The sequence below is a fragment of the Spermophilus citellus genome (genome assembly GCF_964194105.1).
Source record: "Spermophilus citellus genome assembly, chromosome: 5".
NCBI classification, from domain to species: domain Eukaryota; kingdom Metazoa; phylum Chordata; class Mammalia; order Rodentia; family Sciuridae; genus Spermophilus; species Spermophilus citellus.
The window spans coordinates 70,152,339-70,165,610 of record NC_138186.1 but is presented as its reverse complement, the minus strand read 5'-3'; positions in this window follow the sequence as shown (position 1 = coordinate 70,165,610).

The following is a 13,272-nucleotide window of genomic DNA, read 5'->3' as shown; positions in this document are numbered from 1 at the left end:
CACCAGGTGTAGTGGCTCACGCCTGTAATTCCACTGGCTCCATAGGCTGCAACAGGAGAATTGTTAGTTCAAAGCCAGCATAAGCAACAGTGAGGCTCTAAACAAGTAAGACCCTGTCTCTAAACAGAAAAAGAAAAAATACAAAATAGAGCTAAGGGTGTGGCTCTGTGATTGAGTGCCCCTGAGTTCAATGCCCAGTAACATGCTCTCCCCCCGCAAAAAAAAAAAAAAAAAAAAAAAAACTATCCAAGTACAGGATTATGCAGGTATGGAGCCCATTATGCAATGACACCGAGAAATCCAAATGTTTAATGCAGAAAGAACACTAAGAGATATGCATTACAGTAGTTTTCAATTATATAAAATAGAGAGTAGATTTTTAAGGACCCAATGAAAAATTGCAGGTTGGCTCAGTGACACTGTGGGTAAAACAGCGTAGAGTTTGACTTCTATTTTGCCTATTACTGATTGTAAGACCTCTCAGTCCTGTTATATAAGGGCTTTAAATCTCATGTTCCTCATCAGGAAAACAGGTAAAGTAACACTATTGACCTCAATTTAGTTTCTATGGATACTAAATGAGATGTAACTACTCAACTTTGCATTTATTATTTAAAAAATGCAAAAACAAAAAAACAAACAACAACAACAACAAAAAAAAAAACTTGTGAGGTACTAAGCCAAGCTGGTTTTATTGAATAAAATAAAAAAGAGTCTGTTATTTTTTGCTTAAAGATGCTGGTTTTTGTTTGTTTGTTTTGTTTGTTTTGTTTTTGTCTGCCAAAAAAGATGTTCAGAAACTTCAGTTGGAGATGAGGAGGTAGTTAGGGGGTGTGACAACAAACTGCCCATGAACCCTCTCCCAAATTTTTCCCAGTTGACTTTCAAAGTTCACCTTCTTTTTTTTTTTTTTTTGCATTTAATAAAAAACATTTAATTAATGAAACAATATATTAGGTTATATAAAAAAGGAAGAAAGGAAGAAGAAACAATGTAAATTAAACATATTAAACCTTTACAGGTGAGAAAGCTGATGTCCAGCAGGGGACAGACTTAAAGTAAGATAATGGCCCATCCTGGGTAAGAATTCAGGTCCAATAACTGCCATTCAGAGTTCTTCCCATAATCCTAATTTCATGGCAGGGTCCAGTTGCCTCCCTATTATCAGGGTATAAACTGTGAAGCTGCTCAGTGGCAGGGCTAAACCTTCTTAGGTTATTGCCCTTCTCCAGTGTCACTCTGAGCTCAGCCTAGAATGGCCATGTGATCGAAACAGAACAAACAAGTTAACATGTTACTAACCTGTAAATGCCTGCTGTACATTTGTTTGTTTTTGAAATTAACTAAACGACATTATACACACCATATTCAAATCATACAAACCATGAATAGCTGGGGACAGTGGCATATGCCTGTAATTCCAGCATCTTGGGAGGCTTAGGCAGGAAGATCACAAGTTCAGAGCCAGCTTCAGCAATTAAGTGAGGCCCTAAGCAATTTAGAGAACCTTGTCTCTAAATAAAATATAAAAAATGGCTAGAGATGTGGCTCAGTGGGTAACTACCGCTGGGCTCAATTGCCAGTAACAAATAATAATAATAATAATAATAATAATAATAATTATTATTATTATTATTATTATTATTATTATTATTATTATTTAAAAATAAATAAAAACCAGGAATGTCAAAGCTTCCCTACTAGTTTCACTAGCATGTATAAATGCTTGTTATGATGCTGTCTGTGTAACAAGCAGGCTACAATACTACAGAAAAGCAAAATTATAATGGGAGAAAAGTCATCTAAAACAAAAGGAAAACATGCACAGAGAGAATGAGGGTGTTCTATTCGAATGCTGGTTCTACAGGAGACTTTTAAAACTTCTTTTTCACTTTTCTATATTTAACAAGTATTTATCAATTTATTTCCTTAGTTGGCAAACGGAAAAATATTTTTTCAAAAAGTACCTGAATAGTTAATTTTGACTTTAGAATAGTTACCTCTCTTTATGCATTAAATTGATGGTAATTGGTGATTTGAAATGCTATGTGTAAAACAGTTTAATAATCTTACAGAACAGCACACAAACACATACAGAATATCCAGAAAGTAAAGCTCTTTAGTTTTTTTCTCATAAAAAGAAAAAAAAAATTAACCAGATGCTCTAAATTAGGACTTTGTCCATAGCTGACACAGTGTCCACCCAACGTTGAGGGGTCTTACTGAAGCCACTGTAAGGAGATGCTGCAGTAATCCCAGCTCCTGTCATCAATCTTTATTTAGAAGCTTTTATTTAGATGCACCATTTACTCTCCCCACTAGACTATGAGCTCTGGGAAGGCAGTGATTGTGTCTATTTAGCACAATCCTGAATATTTAGCCCATAATTGGTAAGTGATAAGCTACAGTACTGCCTTAATAACTCAAGGTAACAGAATGAGAGGTGATTAAAGTATGGTAGCCAGAAAATGTTGAAGCATCCATTTAAACAAAATTAAAATATCTGAACTTTTTAGGATTTTAGCACATATTTGTTTAGGTTAAATGGAGGTTAGTTTTTTGGTGATAAATTATGCTACCCCTTTATCAAAGGCAAATGAAGGAATAATTAGAAATGCATTGAGTACTGTAAAAGTAATTCAGTAAGTTGATAGATCTATATTTAAAAAACAAATATTAATTTCAAATGGGAACTTGGTCAAAAGAATAGAGATATCAAGTATCTTTAGGGGATTTCCCCTGAAAATTAGTTATTTTTCATTTCTTAATTACGTTAAAGTAATTTCACACTCTCTGTACATTTAAATTAATCATAATGAAATAAAACTCTAAGTCTTATTGTTTCAACAAGAGAAGTGATACAAATTAGCTGTGAAGCAGGACTCATTTTTCTTGTGCTTCTGGTGTTGGTTTTGTTTTTACATATACTTATTTCAACGGGAAGCAAGGATTAGTTGGGTGTTCAATAATGATTATGGAAGTTTGATGTTTCATTAAGGTGAAATTAGAGTGAACTCCGCATTCCAGAGCAGCCCCTGGGAAGTTGACAAGACTATATTTTACAACTTGACCAAACAGAGCAGAGTGGAGAGTTAACTTTATCTAATAAATCACACAGCTATGAACCCAGATTATGATTTCAAAAGGAATATATTATCTCCCTACACAAAAAAAACAGGAAAACCTGCAATGGGATGATGTCCTTTTCTTAAAAACACTACCTGGTGAGGAAGTGATTTTTACATAGTAACTCTTGTTAGTGCCAATGGTGTCTGAAAATCATTGCTGAGATAGTCTGAGTGCTGGGGTCTTCAAAAGGCTAAGAATTTCCCTCAAATGTCATGAAAGCATTTAAAATTTTCTCACTGTCAAGGTTTGAACATGGGAGCCTTGCTCCTGTCTTCACTCTTCCCCAGAAGTCTCTCCTCTAGTCTAAGATCCATGGAGGCTCACAAATCTCCAGATCCAGCTGGTTCCCTAAGCTCTGGGCTCACATATCCAGCCAGCTGGTGGCTACCTTCCCTAGATATCAAGAGAGCTTCCTTATTTACATTTAACATCCTCAGTTAATTCCTACCCCAGGATCTTCCCACTGGAAGTTCCATCTGCCTGGAATGCTCCTTGTTTTCATTCCTTTCTGACCTCCCAAGATTACTCCTGTCATCTCCTTAGAGAGGTCTTCCAGATCACCTATTTTAAAGAGCACTCACCCTCACTGTGGTGCTTACTCCTCCTATCACTTCACTTTATTTAAATGACAATCTTCCTATGTGAAATAATAAAGTTATTGATTGCTTGCCCAAATTACCTCACTAGAATGGAAGCTCCTTAAAGCTTCAATTGGTTGGTGCATTCTAATTTATCTGTGCCCTCTCACTGCTATCGTGTTAAAGCCTATTCTCTCATAGGGCAAGGACATTCAGTTCTGCATTCAGCATGTACTTATAAAGCAGAGGTAATCAGGGATCTGTCTTTTTGGCCTTGCCTCTGCTTCTCCTTAGTTCACAACACCCATCCACAGTTTCCCAAATGCCATAGTAAATAGGGTTAATGATCTTTCAACTTCAGTTTCAGAAACTTAGTAAAATTTTATTTCAAAGATATATTTAGACAAAAATACCCCAGGTAACAAGTACCTCATGGAGTTAAATGTTAAACATGTGCACTTTTGTCCCACCTTTTGCATCTATTTAAGAAAATAACAAAGTCATTCTTGGTGCATGTTGACATTTGTAGAACAAATGCTATAGGGAAACATAATAAATATAGACTCCAATATGAACCCTTAAAATGGTTTTCCACTTTTAACAAGAGCAGTGTACTCATCTATTTAAAAAAGTGAATATGTGTAAATAATAAGCCTTAAGAAAATATACTTTGTTTAATTATGCTGGTGATATCCATCAAAAGTCAAGGTGCTATATTTGTAGTGAAAGAAAAGTAATCTCAGACTATTAAAATAACTTTAAAAACAAAATAATTTTGTGGAAATTGTATAGGTAGAAATAATTTATGTAATTAGAATACCAAAAAAATATTAAATGTTACAATATATCTAGCCTTGAAAGACTTTTGTTGTAACTTGTGTAAAAAAGCCAATAAATAATCAGAATACCTAAAACAACTCCAGTGTCTACCAGTTCTTTATTAAGCATTTCCCTGAGGGCTCCCTCTTAATCAAGTTTGCAGACACAGCTGTCATAACTAAAATAAAGTGTTTTTATTTTCTCCTCCGAAGCTCCCCCCCCCCAAAAAAAAAATCTGACTGGGAACTAGCCCATTCTTGTTCAATCTTTCATTCTTCTCCAAATAATCTTCTTCATTGGCTCCTCTCCTGTGTTTATAGGGTCCTTGCACACATGGTAATTAATAGACATAGGACAAATCCATCTTTTAAATGTATAAAATGTTGCTGGATTTATATAAATGTATTTCTGCAGTTTGTGGATTATGATGAACAGCAACCTGAGATCCTGAGAGGGAGGCTACCCTGGGAGACTGGAAGGTAATGTTGAAATAAAGCTGATGCTAGTCACAGATGCCTAAACCACACCTACACCAGAGAGTGCACCTGGCAGCTCCCTTGTTTCACTTTCATTTATCCTCAAGGCCTATGTCAGTGTTACAGTGAGGGAAAAGGGAATGGTTTGGCCACACAGTAGTGTACCTAACACTGGTTGTTTTCTGCTCTGCACATTTTACCTATGTGTGTGTAAATCTTGCCCTTTTTTTCACTCCTTTGCAGCTCAAAGCTTTAAATGATTTCAAACGCAAGCCTCTTCTCTTTGTATTTCAATTTAGCTTACCCCAAAGACATGTGGCTAATACTTCTCAGTTCCTACCACATTACATATGCTTATATGAAAGCCCCCCTTGGCACCCTTCCCATGGTGTCATGATTGATTATGCCATCTAAAATAATCAGCCTTTGCTTCAGTTTTAACAATCCACTATACAAATAAGAAACTTACTCATTCAAAATGTACACAAAATAAACTGAATTATTTGGGGGAGAATGGCATGAATGTGCTATTACATTTAAAATAAAAATACTGATTAGTCTAACTCAGATGATCAATGATTTTATCAAGTTGTGTATATGTGGTACCTCCATACACCTATTTCGCATGTTCAGGGGCCTATGTCTCAACTTTCTTGAATCACAATTTGGATCCAATGATGCTGGAGAGGTTTCACTCTTTTTCTAAAATTTATTGTTCGAAGTCTTCTACATACAAGGTTTAACAAGATAAATGGGAGTAATTTTACTCTATAAACAAAATATAGAATTTCAGTGTAAAGACCCTGCATTAATAACAGGGCTCTGAGTCATGGTTCTGAGAACAAACCTAAGGTGACTGACATCTCAGATAATATATTTGGATCTGAGCACACATGAATTGGCCTAATATTGCATAAATCAATGCTTTTGCAAATAAAGCACTTTCTATGTTACTTTCAATGTATATAGACTTTGGTGGGTTTTTTTGTGTGTGTGTTTTGGGGTTTTGTTTGTTTGTTTGTTTGCTTGACATGAACAGAAAGTATAGATACACACTATAATTTTAATTTTCTTCAGTACTCTTTTCCTACTGACACATTTTATAAAGAAAGGTTAAATTATATGTACAAGTGTCCTTGTACTCATTTCTTTTGACCTTTGAATAGCCTGGACTTTTTTACATAGACACTGACACTCAGAATGCTTTTCTCTTGATATTTTCTGTTTAATCCATCAATTATCAAACATTTCTACTTACTGCATACTGGAGCTGTCAGCTTATCATATCCTTTCTATAATATAATTTTTTTTTCTTTTCACTGCCTTATTTATACATTTACTTGAATATAATAATATAACTTGAACTTATAAGTTCCAGGAAAATGGAAAAATTATAGAGTCCTGACTTTACAGATATTTATCTCATAAGGTGAATATAACTGAAGCAAAGATGGAACCCACTGAACATGTCCAAAGAAACAAATCTTTAGTCTCCACAAGATGATCATTGTAATCATGTTCTATTGTGAAATAAAGAAATAATTCTTAAATATATAAAATGCTAGAAGTATATTACTGAATACTATAATTCATTGATAATATACTTTATTTATTAAGGAATAAAATCCCCTATATAATATATGTTTATTATTTAACTTTCCATTGTTTTAGTTTTATAGATTTTTTTAGAAGCGTACAATATTTTAAGGTAGAACTTTTGTCCATGTGGGTGGGGGCGGGTGCTAGGGATTGAAGCTAGGGTTTTGTGCATTTGAGACACAAACTCTACCAACTGAGCTATAATCCCAGAAATTGAAATGACAGAAATAAAGAACTATAAATAGGTGAGCAGAAAAACAGACATGGGAAAGAGGGAAAAAGAAATGAATGAGTAGAAAAATAAAAATGAATGAAAAGGGAGGAAAATGAAGTTAAAAGAAAGTAATAAAAGAGAAGCATAAAGGGGATATAGAAAGGAGGAGAATGAAGAAGAAGGATCGGCTAGGGGATGGATACAAAGAATAAGCAAGATCATGAAATATGAAAAGAAAGAAAGGGCTAAGAATGAGGGAAAAAATTCACAGGGGGACACTGTCAATTGTTACTATAAAAACAACTTGGCTATTCTGCACCCTTTTGTAGCAAATAATTCAGAAGTTATGTTATTTGAGGAAAATACAATTATTTTAAAACATCAGGAAACAGCTGCTGAATGAGTCAGATGAGACCAAGTATTTGGGGCAATGTGCTGTTAAGAATTAAAGTCATCATCGTTTGCACATGTATATATATATGACAGCCCAGACAAACACCCCAGGTTGAATGATTCTATCACAGCCACTGGGATGGAAGATGTCATTCTTTAGTGTTTTGAAAATTGCCTTTTCTGCCCCCAGTGGATAATGTTTATACATTCAGAGAAACAACCTGATGTTAACTAGAGAACTAAAACCCTTTGAAATGAAAATACGACAATAGAAGTGAAGATAATGAGCTTCCCAGTGATACTATGGGGAGACCTTAGTTAACATTATGTTATGGTACCCTCAATAAGAAGTGATCACAGAGAATTTCAGAGCAGAGTGGGACAATGTAGCTATTGCATACTCCAAACTTTTCACAATAAGAGTGGAAAACCTGAGAGGCTGACAGAAGTATTTTGTCCAAAATCATGACTAACCCAGATCTGCTAATATCAAATTTCATAAATAATTAATAAGCATACAAAATATAGGATAGGGCATTCAGAAAATATGAAGGAAATAATAAATCTGAGAACCTGCTGTATTTATTTCTGTGTGTATTTATAATTATTTTTAGGTCTATAAATTGGGATCTTCCTGAGGTCCAGGAACAGAATCTTGTTAGCTTCCTAACCATAGTGGGAAACACACTGCTTGGCATCTCATGGTGAATTACTCTGTTTAATGAATAACTCTGTTTAACGAATTCAACTGTTTAATGCATAAAAGAACACAAGTTATAGCTATTAGACATCGTTATAACAACACTTCTATACAAACACTCTTTAAAATAGGTTCCTGCCAGTAAGACAGAGAATATACTTTACCCTACACCAGTATGCATGAGAGGCAGATCATTACTAGTTTATCTTCCCCAGAGATGGGGAGTCCATAGAAAACTGGACACACAGTTCAAAATATAAATTGCACAAGCCCATAGGGCATGTCTGATCCCACATGTAAGGACAGTGCAAAAATAAAACAAAATACAAATTGGGTAGTAATTAGATGTTCCCAGAGGAAAAGTTTCCTCCTATCATCCACAATCATGTAATTCAAGAACTTACATGGAGGAGTTTAGGTGCTATTTGAACACAATTTTATCCAGGGTATCCTTAAAGATAGGCTCTACTTAGAACTGATTCCATGAGGAGGGATATATTTTGATTTTCAAATGATAGGTTCACCAACAAAGTTCTAAAACACATCCCACTTTCAGATTATAAATCAAGTGAACACATAAACATTTAGAATTAACAATAGCATTGTGTTTAACAGACATGAATTGTGAAACATGCCTGGGACACTCACATTTTGCAAAGGGACAAACATGTAAACTTACCTAACTAGCTAGACAAGGAAAACTTGTAATTTTACAAATAATTAGTTAAATTAAGTGGGGCCTTTTTAAAAGATATCCTCCAAACAGATGTAAGTTTTAGAAGAGATCTGCCTCACTGGAATCACATTTTCACCACAAAATTCTGCAGAGGCAAATGTACAATGATGTTACACCTTGGAAACTCAGTATGGTTTAATGTAGTTGAATGGGACCTAGTAGTTCAGTTGCTACAGGTTAAGATTGGTCAAGAAAACATTCAATGAAAGAACCTCCACTGTAAATTGTGAGGGGATGTGGTAGCAGGAAAGCATATAATAGAAATAATAAAATTAATTAATCCACCCCAAAGTTAGTTATAAAGTAATAAACTCGAGAGCATAATCACAAAAGACATCACTGAGTCAGCACCAGAGGTGTGGTTTGTCTCCATCTATGCAATCCCTTTCAGCAATTGTTCAATTGGTGATGCTTCCCACAATAAATTCTGAGCATCTGTGGTCTAGGGCCTGCCAGCTTTAAAAGAGGTTCCACCCATTCCCTCAGGCAGGCTCTGCAGGGTGCAGCCAACACCCTTAATGGATGTATACACCACGTGTGCCCTAACCCCAAAAGCCAGGGAGGGGAAATGGTTGGCAATCTCCAAGTGTGGGGACTTCTACCATTCTGGTAACTACAGGAAGGCAAGAAAACACCTCCCTACCCTTGTTTCATCCTGTTTCACGTCATTCTCCTTAGTCATTTTGAAAAACCAAAATATCAGGCCCTCTCTTCTAAGTTTCTTTCATCACCTGTCCCCTATCCCACTGCTTGTCAGCACTGATTCAGCATCAGTCATAGATTTCCTTGGGGCCCTTGTGCTTGTTGGGATGAGAAAGGGAAAGAAGGGAGGTGCCTGCCAGTAAGGAGGCAAGATATTTAGCAAGGAGAATTTGGAAATGAGTTGTTGGGCATAGTAATCTAACTCTGACTGGTTCCCAGGAGCATGTCTTTTACTTCATGTTCTGGTCACTTGAGTTTTCATCCCCATTTCTGGGTCACAGACCTGAAAACCTACAACCTTATCATACCAAGAATAGTCAACATGCTGTCCAGTGCTCCACAACTCCCAGTATCACTCCTATAAAGCACTATTGTCTCTTCACATACCCATGATTCCAAGCAATAAACACAGGCACATTCTCTGCCTGCTTGTACACCACACACCATATACAGGCAACAACACACAGAAGAGGCTAAAGGCTCCATGAACCTCTCCAGGAGTAACCATCTGTAGTCACACTCTCCCCTTAAGGTCTCCACAACCTACAGCAGTGGTTCTTAGATATGGTGTGGTTTGTCTCCATGTGCACAATCTGCTCAATTCCTTTCAGCAATTTTTCAGTGATGAACTGATAGCTCTCCAGAATCACCAGGAGAGCTAGTGGAGACTCCAGATCCTGACTTAACCAACTCCAGTTGGAAAAGCATAGATCTCTACCAAGCTGTGGATAGGAAGGGGATCTTATGCAAATAAGAGATTTTGTGTAGAAAAACTTTGTTTTCCTTCTTAAGTTCTGCTCTGCACTGGAGATCTAAAGAACACCTAACACAGCTCTGCAGCTCAAGCGTCCCGCTTTTTCCGGTACCCCTCAACCTTCCCACTTCCACCCTCTATTTTCTTGCACAAGGCTCTTCCCGCACCCTCTCTTCCCACTTCCTCTCCCCGGTCCTTCTTGCAGAAGAAAAAAGGAGGAAACCAAGCCTGCGTCCACGGTGGGCGGCGCCTGTCCCCGGAGACCCAAACCTACCGCGCCCGAGACAACTTTCCAAACTTTCCAACTCACTCCCACCCGCACGGTAATGAAAGCAAAGTAGAAAGGACACGCTGCACCCTAATGAATTTCCAATCCCGCGCGCTCCCCAGGGAGAGGCCTCTTTCTCTTCCCTTTGGATCGGTGGGCAGACCCGGGTCCCAGGGTCACCCCGAGCCTTCCGCCCCCGAGGCCCGTGGGGGAGCCCGAGCCCCACTTACCGCCAGGAGCGCCCCGAGCGCTCGCAGCCGCGCTTGCCGCACCGCGCCCGCCGCCGCCGCCTCCGCCGAAGGTTAACCTCCCAGGAAGCGGCAAGGGCCCGGGAGGGGCCGGCAGGGGGAGTTACCTGAGAGCGTCAGGTCGGCGGAGGGAAGCTTATCCTGACCACGCCTTCTGGGGGATTGGTGCGGAGCTGAGAGCGGGCGGGTGTGCGGACCAGTTGCAACAAGTCCAAAGTCACGTCACACCACAGCCCGCACAGCCAGAAAGCGCTTCGGAACCTGTCTGAACTCAAAAAACCCAATCCTCTACCCACAAGTAAAAAACAGTCTTTCTTTCCTGCTCGCCCACGGGACTACGAGGCCCTTGCAAGTCCCGACACTTGGACTAAGGCAGGCAGAGAACACAGAACGTTCACCTGGGAATAAGGTGAACCTTGGAGCAGGGCTGTGGTGCTGCCTGCGGTCCAGCCTGAGTTTGGGAATGCCCTGGAGGAGACCAGCAGGTCCTAGGGTTAGAGCAAGGGACAGACTATCCTCAAGAGACTGGGGCAATTCAGCCCTCTACAGATAATCCCAGTTACCAATTCCCAATGCAATCCCTACAGAAGGACTTGAGGGTTCCCCGATTTGAAAAGAAAAGGAGGGAGAAAAGTGCAGGGAAAAGTGCTTGTATCTTCACTTTTTTATATATGAGATGAACTTCAAATATCAAAGATTTGGTACCAACTTTCAACTTTGCTGGGAGGACTTGGGAGGAAAGTGGCACCGTTTAAAATAAGGAAGCTTGAGTGGAAATCAGCTCACTTCAGATGGACTATTGTGGAGCAATGTTATGGAAGTAGAGACATTACAATTTTTTAAATACAGAATAATTAATTATTTCCTTGCCCACCTCTCAATAAATGTCATGTTTTAATAATTTGTATAATCAGTCTTCAAGATACACTCACTTGCAGCAAATATTAAAAAATGCAGCCTAATACCAGAATGTATGAAATGTAGGGTCATAATAAGCATATCTTAAGCTACTGGTAGGATTTTTAAATTATCATAAAATAAAATTGACCCTTAAAATTACTTTTAGAAATATTTTTCTCAGAATAAAACACTTGAAGAAAATGCTAAACTGTAAGGATTTAAGTTAGGTCCTAACAATGAGCTGATTTAGACAGTAGGATGAAATTTACAGTCTAGATACTGAAACAGCTGAGCCAAGAATGCAATAAGGAAAAGTAAAAGCAAGTTTGAAAATAGTGCACATCTAAGCTTTCAAGTTGCAGTATTGTGAGCTCTAGTTTCCTTTCTCCAAAAATAAATAAATAAAAATGTAGAGAGAATTGTCTTTTTCTACATACCTAATTTTTTGTTTGTTTCTGGTAATTTCCATTTCTCGAATCTTGATATTTTGACAATTCTGGTCTTCATTGTTGATATGCCATCATTTGACTCAGTTTTTGTTCTGTGTGGCAACTCATTTATTGTTATGCTTCTTCAGCCTTCAAAAATAATTTTCAATGTTTCTTAAAGATGCGATATTTATAAACATTTGAGACTGCCTTTGTAAATATATGCTTACCCTACTTTAAAAATAACAGCAAAGATATTTAGACCAAACAAAAAAAATTAATGGACCACAGGAAGTCTAATTTTATTAAGATTTACATTTGTGGTTAAGTCAAGTGAAATCACAAAGAAGGATGTCTATTAGAATAGCCATTATTATTTTTTCTTTCTTTTTAAAGATAGAGTGAGAGAGAAAGAGGGAGAGAGAGAGAGAGAGAGAGAGAGAGAGAGAGGATTTTAATATTTATTTTTTAGTTTTTGGCGGACACAACATCTTTGTTTGTATGTGGTGCTGAGGATCGAACCCGGGCCGCACGCATGCCAGGCGAGCACGCTACCGCTTGAGCCACATCTCCAGCCCTAGAATAGCCATTATTAAAAACAAGTAAACGAGAGGAAAATATAAGTGGAAAGGGAGAAGGCTCTGTACCATTTGTTGTCCATTTTTGGTGAGATGGAGAAATATATAAAATTGACCTCAAGTCTTAGAGAACTCACAAAGTAGCTGAAAAATGCTGACCGAATTCATAAAACTCTTGGAACTTGAGTTTGTCCCTGATTGATGAAAATACTTACCTGGAGAATGAAATGGACTTGATTAGATACTGAAAGAGTAAAGCTAGAGGCAGGAAAATAAAATCAAGTTCCAGAAACTTGCAAATCCATTACTAGATTTGGACCTGATTATAGCATGTTTGTGGTGGAAGTTTAAATTTAAAAATAACATTTGGAATGATTTTCTCATCTACAGTATTATTTATAATCTAAGATTGTTGTGAAAATTATGGATTAGAAATACCATATATAAAACATACAAACTCCAGATATGTGTTAGTATCATAGTATATGGCCACTACTATTATACTAAAAGTCAGGTTGTGAAGAAGAACCTTTATTTCAAGCTGAAGAATACAGACTGTGTCTACTGACACTGATACAACGACTTATCTAATATTTGGTGCCCTTTGGCATTAAATTCTAAGGAGTCACTAATAGTGTTTATGCCCAGCTATGATATGAATAGTATAACAAGGGTGGGAATAGTAAAATTGGAAAGGAGGAGAACAAATTTGAGGGCCAATTAGAGTGAAATTAATATTACTTGAGTCAG